Source organism: Haliotis asinina, chromosome 2, assembly GCF_037392515.1.
Source record: "Haliotis asinina isolate JCU_RB_2024 chromosome 2, JCU_Hal_asi_v2, whole genome shotgun sequence".
In the NCBI taxonomy this organism is placed as follows: domain Eukaryota; kingdom Metazoa; phylum Mollusca; class Gastropoda; order Lepetellida; family Haliotidae; genus Haliotis; species Haliotis asinina.
The window spans coordinates 28,251,311-28,261,175 of NC_090281.1; the positions used below are offsets into that span (position 1 = coordinate 28,251,311).

Here is a 9,865-nt window from a genome sequence, read left to right on the forward strand (position 1 = left end):
AGGTCGTAGGTGTACTGCATGTGGGCAGGTCTTAGGTGTACTGCATGTGGACAGGTCTTAGGTGCGCTGCATGTGGGTAGGTCTTGGGTGTACTGCATGTGGGCAGGTCTTAGTTGCACGGCATGTGGGCAGGTCTTAGGTGTACTGCATGTGGGCAGGTCTTGGGTGTACTGCATGTGGACAGGTCTTAGGTGCGCTGCATGTGGGCAGGTTTTAGGTGTAGTGCATGTGGGCAGGTCTTGGGTGTAGTGCATGTGGGCATCTCTTAGTGTACTGCATGTGGGCAGGTCTTAGCTGTACTGCGTGTGGGCAGGTCTTAGGTGTACTGCATGTGTACTGCTAGTTTTCAGATTTTCCTAGCCATTCGGGGGAAGGATGGGGGGGGGGTTGTTATTCACCTAATATTTCAAGTTTCAATATTCAATATTTTAAGTTAATTTTTTAAATTGATAATCTGTTACTGTAAGTCCATACCGAAAGATATCAGAATCTGGAAAGTTGTGTTTTGCGTTTCATGTGGTCTTCAGCTTCAACTGATATATGACCTGAGCTCTACGCACATCATACAGCAGGCACTAAGTGTGTTGATGCTCTTTTTCACAATCCCTGTCTGTCCTCTGCCTGCGGCCTACATTATCAGCCTGCAAGTCGACGGTTACCTCTATTTATTCTCTATGATTTACTAGGGCAGTGAGTTACACTTAGGTACACTTACACGAGCCAGACAGTCGGGACAGCAGAAGCGACGTGATGGCGAATTTCGGAGGCCGAGTTGTACTTATTACGGGTAAATATAACAAACTATTCCTGCATTGAGAAGTGCATGTAGACGATTGTAAACTCAAGTCAGCTCAGGAACGCTCTTGTGGCGTCAGGATGCCTGGTGTTTGGTATTACTTGCAGTGGACAAGCAGGGCTATGAACCTCAACTGAAGCCACCAACAGACAAGGCGAAAAATTCTTGAATTTTATCCGTGTTTACACACACGCACGCACACCCCGCTTATGTTCACTGATACCGAATTATTGCTGTTGATGCGTGTCTCTGTTGTCGACATTGCTCGGTACTGTTCATTGCTGTTCTGTTGATGCAATATCAAGTTTGTCGAATGTTGGTTTTTTCAATGTTTCTAAATAACATCCTGTTCCTGTTTCTCCATTCTTCAGGAGCGAGTGCCGGACTTGGGGAGGGGGCGCCTTTGCATTTTGCCAAAAAGGGGGCCAAACTCTCGCTAACGGGACGAGATACGACGAGACTGGAAGGTGTTGTTAAGCGATGCTTGGAGTGCGGGATACCTGATGGGGATATGAGTGTTGTGGATGAGGTTTGGTACATTCGGTTTTGTACACCCCATGTAGGTTTAGTTTGTAATATTCGACATAACCTCCGTAATGTTACACACATGTTACGAATTACCAACGGCGTGTTTACAACTAACATTTTATTCTACTTTGGTATTACATATTTCTATCCATATAATGTGCTTTTGTTAACGAGTACATGGGTGAACATTCCAAGACGGAATGTGTCCAAGAGTCAAATGTGAAGATGCTATAAACGTAACAACCTAATCATACCCAACCCCAAAAGCGATGCGTGTGTGTTCTTCAGTGTATTTTCTTCTGCTGAAAATGTAGAAATTCTGGTTACTCAACCACTGCTTCTCACGTTCAGTTTGAGAATGCTGTTGAACATGATATTGAGTTTGAGTATGCTGTTGGTCACGTGCTGTCAGAGAGTCCTGTTGCTTACACGATATTTGTTGTTCACGTACCAATTTACTCCACGCTGCTGTTAAACTTTTTAAAAGATGACAAGAACATGTGAAATGCTTGTCATCTGTATTAGTCATTTGTCAGTAGAGGTGATAAAAGATGGCTATGCACAAGATCTTCGTATATGTACAAGATCTTCACGTAGTTTTCTACAACGTGAACAACAGTATCTTTTCAAACTCAACATCATCAAAAGCATGCTCAAACGCAACGTGAGTATCAACTCAACGTGAGCACGGCACGCTCAAATAGTATCAACTCTACGTGAGCACGGCACGCTCAAATAGCATCAACTCAACGTGAGCACGGCACGCTCGAATAGCATCAACTCAACGGGAGCACGGAACGCTCAAATAGTATCAACTCAACGTGAGCACGCCACGCTCAAATAGCATCAACTCTACGTGAGCACGGCACGCTCAAATAGTATCAACTCTACGTGATTACGGCATGCTCAAATAGTATCAACTCAAAGTGAGCAACAATAGTCTAACCCGTAACCTATTGTATAATGGACAAAATAAGTTAGGGATATTGGCATTTTTATGACTGTTATTTTATCAGTATGTCAATGAATAAATACTGCTCATTGCTCATCATTCCAAAATTGGAATATCCCTAAATACTTTCGTCCAGTATAGTATCAGATAGCACTCGTTAGGTCATCTGGAATAGATGGAACATGGATTACAAACGTGATAACGTACACAGCCGAGATTGTGTGTAGACCAACAGAGGTGATAACAGATGATATCCTCTCTCGTATGGTTTACAGATTCTGTGTAGTACAGTGGATGTGATAAGACAACAGATGAATTCGTATCTCTTATGATTTTCAGATTCTGACTCTTACTGGTGACCTGACTGACGCGGCATTCAGAAAGACCACCATTGAAAAGACGGTAGCCAAATTTAGCAGGCTCGACGTCCTGGTACGTGCACGCGTTCGGCGACGCTTCTCCCCTGAACAGGTCGTAGGGAACACCTTGTTTTTCATTTCATTTATTTATGTTGTTGTTGTTGGTTTTTTTTGTTGTTGTTTTTTCTTTATGGGGGGGGGGGGTGTATTGGTTTTTGGGTTGGTTTTTTTTTTTGGCTTTTTGGGGGTTGTTTTTCGGGGGTTTTTTTTCTTTTTATTTGTCTCGAATATGTTCCATAGTGTGGGTTATCTGGTATATGGTACATCATTTAAATGGTGACCACTCCATCAAGGGTCGCCGTTTATAATCACACAAAGGAAACGACGCATAGGGTATTTGGGGAATACCTTTACCTTTTGAAAAGGTAAAGATATTGAGAGTACTTTCATTACAAATACCAAAAGTGCGTGTGTGTGTGTGTGTGTGTGGTGCCAAATTGCCGCAAAATATCCTTTAGAGCGTTGTGAAAATTACTGTTTTGTTGAATCAGACAACAGATTCGACTGAGATTGTAAGTCATAAACCTGTTAAAGGCACATGCCAAGATTATCAACAGCGGAGCGAGAATTCGCCAGTGGAGTGATGGCTGAACATTTTGCACATCATCCTCAGTCAGCAAGGCTGGCCACAAATCTGAACGTCCATGAACTGAAGACCAAGCACCACCACCTCAAAGGATAACCATCACCCGTGCATTTCCATCTGCGCAACCGGATGTTCGCAATGACGTCATCAGGGTCACGGCATCACCAGGAGCGAGTGAGTTTAGTTTTACGCCGCACATAGCAATATTTCAGTTATATGGTCGCGGTCTGGAAATCATCAAGTCTGGGCCAGACGGGCCAGTGATGAACAACATGAGCATTGATCTACGTGTGTCAACAATGTCACCTATAATGAGCACCCAATTCCCTTATACATGTACAAGCATGGGTTATTGAAGATCAGTTCTAACCCGGATCTTCACGGATCCTGTCCGCAGTAACACGGTGATGAGACGATTGTAATCAACCCGTGAAAACAGACTAAATCGTCTACGAACTAAGGAAAGTCAGGCACTGGCCACATCCTCAATGGTTACGATAGCCGTGGTGCTTTGGCAGCATGTACACAGTCGTAATTTAAAGATGCATTTGGATTTGAGATTGGACCATGTATGAATGTTGATCTTCCGTTTTTCTCACCTGACGTACCTGTACTGCAGGTAAACAACGCAGGTTTGGTTTTCCCCGAGGAGTCCATGGTGATGTCGGAGACCCAGTACGACCAGACGATGGACCTCAACATGAAGGTGCCCTTCCTCCTGTCACAGCTCGCAGTCCCCCACTTGGAGAAGACGCAGGGTGGGTATATCTACAGGAGACGCAGGGTGGGTACATCTGGGGAGGCGCAGGGTGGGTACATCTGTTGGCGAGATGGGGGGAGGGTAAAGTGGGTGCGCAGATATAGATGGGTTTACTTTTAGCATGCAAACAATATTCCATGACTTACCTACCGGGCAAGAGAACGTTGCTACTTTGAAAGTAATTTATTTTTATAACATAAAAAAAAAAAACGGTGAAACAGGTCTGACTTCAGGAAACGCTCGCCAAAATGCAACGATATCCGGGTAGCAAAGCAGCTGTCCGAAAACCTCTTTTGAATCCCTACAGTTATCAAAACGTGAAAAACGTAATTATGGAACATTGGTCCGAATGAACGTGCATGCTTGTGACACAAATACTGATATCGATGTTGAACCTAACACGAACGCATTAACCAAACAACCACCACGAATAAACCAAGAATTTCGCAAGGACAATGTAACTGACACCAGCAAACAGAGCTGATCCAAGACCGCCATAGATCAGGAAGAGCACCTCCGGAACAGATAATGACGGTGACAGAACTAGGACACAGTCATTCGACGACTTGGTACGGCTGGTATACGGGCCTACCGCCTCTTCCTTTTAATGGCCTTATATAATTAACACGTCATTACTAGAACACTACTTGATATAGCTAGTATACGACCTGGAGCCGCTTCAGTGGAATGGTCTTGGCATGTCTACAGGGTGAACGCAGACTGCAATGGTCACGAACTGTACGCCGATGGGAGCGATGTGAGTGGGGGGAAAAGCTCTTGACAAGAGCAAGTCTGATCAGAAATGAAGCTGGAGATCGATCTGTTTTTAGTTCATCAGTTCGGTGGAGAAGGCGTATGGCGCGTCATTCGTGGCCAGAGCAAAACAAGGCTGGATTCTGAGTCATGAAAACGCATCGCCTCACACAGTCAGAATTGATCCTGTTTTCTGCACAGCTGCCTTGGCCAGAGCATTCTTCAGATATGAACTCCAGTGAACATCTTTAGGATCATGTTGATGGTCAACTGAGACAGTGTGTACTACCTCCACCGAACCGATAGGAACTTGAACAGACCCTCTTGAACTTAAGGAAAAGCATTGCATCTGACTTCTTCCGTCGACTGACGACGTCAGTGAGGGGGCGTATGTTTGCGTGCATGGATGTCCAACGTAGTCCCACTCGCTGCTGATGGCGTGTCGTCAGACTCCTGTCCCATAATATGCAATTTGGAATTATCTACGATTTGTCAAATTTTAATTTTGACTCATTGGCTCTTTCTTAATGAACAGAGGTAAATGTAAGACCAGCATTGCGATGGATTTTCAGTCAAATTATTGGAGAATTATTTCTGTCTGAAATATTGTCATGTTTCTATTTTTGTCTCCAGTGAGTTGATAAGTTTCTCTTGCTCTGTTTTATCAGCATTGTACATTGTTTTTAAAACATGGAATGATGCAATTCCTAAATACACGATTTTGTTTAAAGAAATGCTTTGTCTTACTAAACCTGTTTGTTTCTCTTTGTAGGGAACATTGTAAACATAACAGGTCTTAGCGGGTACAGGGCGGTGAGTTCAACTACTAGATCTGTAAATGGTTTGGGTGCAGATAGACTTGCATGTTGTTTATTATATTAAAGACGAACAGTCGAAACTCGTTTATGTGTAAATTTGTTTGTCTCAAATATTGACCGAATAAACGAGTTACCTCCTCTCACTAAAATCTACCGAGTCACATCAGGTCAACAGGTCAATTCTGTGTTGAATGTGGATAAGGTAACTACATGAATGTAAATTGTAATTTTATTGCCTCATGACCATCACCCACCATCACTGACTCATGACCATCACCCACTATCATTGACTCGTGACCATCACCCGTCATCATTGACCCATGACCATCACCCACCATCACTGACTCGTGACCATCACCCACCACCCATCATTGACTCGTGACTATCACCCATCATCGAAAATTTTATTGACTCCTGACCATCACCCATCATCGAAAGCAAAATAACGTCTACTGAATATATATATAGCCATGGGCATGCCCCACGTGGATGTTTTATGGGGAATCTGATGCTGTCACGTGTTCCAGATGCCGGAAATAGGAATCTACTGTGTCAGCAAGGCTGCCCTTGATATGTTCACACAGTGCCTGGCTTTGGGTGAGTGTCTGGGTGGGTGAACGGGTGCTTATCTATTTGGGATTTTGGCTGAGTGATCTCTGCTTCTGGTGACATTTTAGATGAGATGACATGGATGGATTGGCTGTTTCACTGAGATGACTGTTTTTGGTTGGTTCATTGTTTGGGTGGGTGACTGTTCAAATGTTAATGGTACGATGGCAATTTGCAATGGATGGCACTCTCCGTTGGTTGATTGTGACAGTTTTGATTGTGGGTGGGATATATCTCTCAAGTAAAATCAATAACTTGTGATATTAAACTCTAAAACTGATTGTGCTGATATATCAGTGTATTATACAAACAAGTGTGGCTGGAAAGTAAGGTGTGACAGACTGTAAGTGTCTTTTGGGTGTATTTATCATAACTTCATACGCACACATACTGAGGCGAAACAGGTTGCTAACAGTACTATTCAACGGACCATGGGTGTTTATAAATGTGTTTCTGAAAATTATTTTCTGCAGAACTCGCGCCCAAAAAAGTTCGGGTGAATTAAGTGAGGTAAGTGTTTCCTCTTTTCAGCAATGATGACGTGCGACGTGCAAGATTGATTATGTCGGACAGATTTATAATAAGATTGACGGGCTAAAGAAACGTTACCACTTTGAAATCGAAATTACCAAAAACATTCAATTTAGCTGCATCACCATCATATGGGAACACATCACAGTTTCCATGTGGGAATACGTAATGCATGCTTTTTCAACATTTTATATAAATATGGTTCTTAGCGTTTTTTTCACAGGAAGCGTCTGGAGTTTGATATTGCTATTATTGTGAACTATATCCATTCAGAGTGTAAGAATTGTTCAGCATACATCATATGCGTTTCATATTTCAGAGTTTTGCGAATGCTCCCAATCACACCTCCGTGGACTGCGAACTGGCCGGGCCTCGGCCGAACCCCAGTTTCATTCAACGCTTAATACTAACGTAGTCACATATCTAGGAACGCTAGAACTTCGATCACAACAAAAATGTCTACTTTGAAGGATTGCTGTTATATATAAGAATTTGAACACAATACAATATCATACCCCACAGTCATCTAAGCTCCATGCACCTGTCTTGTTGTAGCCCCAGCACTGTGCCGACTGCAATCTTCGGACGAGAGGGTTCTGTCCTCCACTTTAAAGACGCTGAGATAAAGAAGGTCAGTAACTACGGTCGCTCTCAAACCCCCATGTAGTCAATTAAACAGTGTCACGCCGCGGAGACCGGAAGTGGTTCGATTCCGAAAGAAGCTAAGAAAATTGTACTTATTGTTTCCGAGGATAGCTCTCAACATCAACGGGGAATCTGTGTATATTTCGGTATGATACTGTATGCTAGAAATATAGCTTGCATCAATCAGGACTGCTTCAAGAAACCCCATTGTGGCATACACCTCTCTTTATAAACGAAATATTCTTGTAATGCAACGCGAAGACACGTTTCACTCACCTCACCTCACCTCACCTCACCTCACCTCACCTCACCTCACCTCACCTCTCATAATCTCGGTTCTCGCTTGCGAGTTGGAAGCAGTTTGCAACTCAGAGTTACCTAAATAAAATGGGAGTTCAGGTTAGTGCCTGAGTGCATGATCAGAAACGGACTTCGGCTTTTCAGTTTCTCGATCTTATGTAAACTAATCTCTGATTGGTCGGGTAAAAGGTACTTGTGAGATATCTTCAGATCTTTTTGTAGGGTGATTTTAATGGGAATGGCCGTTGTGGTACTATTTTCCTCAATTAAATTATTGGTGTACATTTACAGTTCTTGGAAAACCAAGAGACTGTCAACCCTCTCGGCAGACTAGGAACACCCCAAGACGTGGCTGAAGCAATTGGTTACCTTGCCTCCGATGCTGCAAGTTACGATCCTTTTAGTCGATGGGGGTCGAGGCTGTGCCTTCAAGTGAATGAAGACCAGTATCTTCCACCGTAGAATAGTTACATCATGGCGTTATGTGAAAGTACTTCGTATCCCATATAGATATCTGTCAGACAACTTGCTGTCAGCAATATTACTCCTATACTAAACGCCAAAATAAACGTTACCCTCATTTCTTTGTGACGGGGTTACCGATGTGTTGACGATGTGTTGTGTGGACGTCCACTTCTTGGTCTGTCTACGGTGACCCCAGTGTTATAACCGTGATATGGTGACATCCGAGGGCGTTGGCAACAACATTGTCGACCTCATCTGCACCATCCCAATGACTTTCCCTCTCTCTTCAACTGTTAGTCGGTGCATATTTCTCTTACTTGTGTATCATATCATGCTCTCTTTATACCCTATAGAAGCATTCTACACGTGGAACTGATGCAAATATAGCTTGTACTGCTTGACTACAGCTACGTGTTGGCAACTGATATTGCTATGTGTAAACAGACAAATGCAAATGTATAAATAATTTCAGATGTTTCTAAACACATTTTCACATTATCACGACACGTTTTACTTGTTTTCAAGCAAATCAGCAAAAATTATTTTCAAAGACTGAAATCATAGCAATGATTCTTTTACAATTTTACACTCTACAATTGTTTCTTGTTTTAAAAGTTTTAAAAATGGTGCCTTTAAATGTTTTATCTTTCTCTGAAAGCAGAAATGTATTTCAATATCTCTTTTGGATATCTAAATCATTGCTATTTGGTATATTCCGACATGCTGAAAATGGGATAATTTAACTCTTCTGAAAACGATGCAGCTCACCTAAATCTTAAATCTTTTGAGATTTTTTTTTCGTGATTTGCTTAAAGCTGTGTTGTTAAGTAACCTACTAAGATACCTTTGGTTTTTCAGTAAGTCATATAGGTAGAGGTTGATATATAGGTCATACCCCCCAATCACACGAGTATGCAAATAACACGTCACGATTTAATTCTGGACTCACAAAAGTCCAGAAACTCTCAGCACTGTGGCCACTCCCTTACAAGGGATTTGGAAAAATTAAACAGGCAGCTGTTATGTATACGTGCTAAGGATAAAAAAAATGAATACAAAATTTTTTCGAAAACTCAAAATTTAAACTCGCTCGCCCATGGGCACGCCCATGGGCGAACAGTGGCCAATGGGTAGGCCCATGGGCAGGTCCATGGGCGAAAGTGTTTAATTTCATCCAGAATAAATGTTTCGGAGGTTGTAAATGAATGACAAAATGTTAATAAGTATCATAACACAAATTTCAGCTTGTTGTGACTTGACTCTGCTAACTGACAGCGATTTTTAAAAATGTCGCCCATGGGTGAAAAACATATTGGCCCATGGACGAGAATAATTAATTTCATTGAAACTACATGTTTTTTTCCAGGCTTTGCAGCTTTTCAATAAATGAACGTGTATTTATTAGTGTCGTGACACGAAATTAAGCTTATTTTGACTTAATTCGGTTAATTTAGAGTGATTTTTCAAAAAGTCTCGCCCATGGGCGAAAACCATTTGGCCCATGGGTGAGAATATTTACTTTTACTCAAAATACACCTTTTCCCATGTTTTGGAGGTTGTTAATGGCTTAAAGTATGTTCATAAGTATCATGTCACAAAATTCAACTCATTTTGAATTAATTCCGTTAATTTAGAGCTATTTAACAAAATCTCACACATGGGCGAAAAACATTTCGGCCCATGGGCGAGAATATTTCCTTTTA

General features: G+C 42.1%; 1 pseudogene; it reads left to right on the top strand.

Annotated features, from left to right (window-relative positions):
• Window positions 1–750: 750 nt before the first annotated feature.
• LOC137271722 (uncharacterized oxidoreductase TM_0325-like) lies at window positions 751–8,133 on the top strand (annotated as a pseudogene).
• The last annotated feature ends 1,732 nt before the right edge of the window (window positions 8,134–9,865 follow it).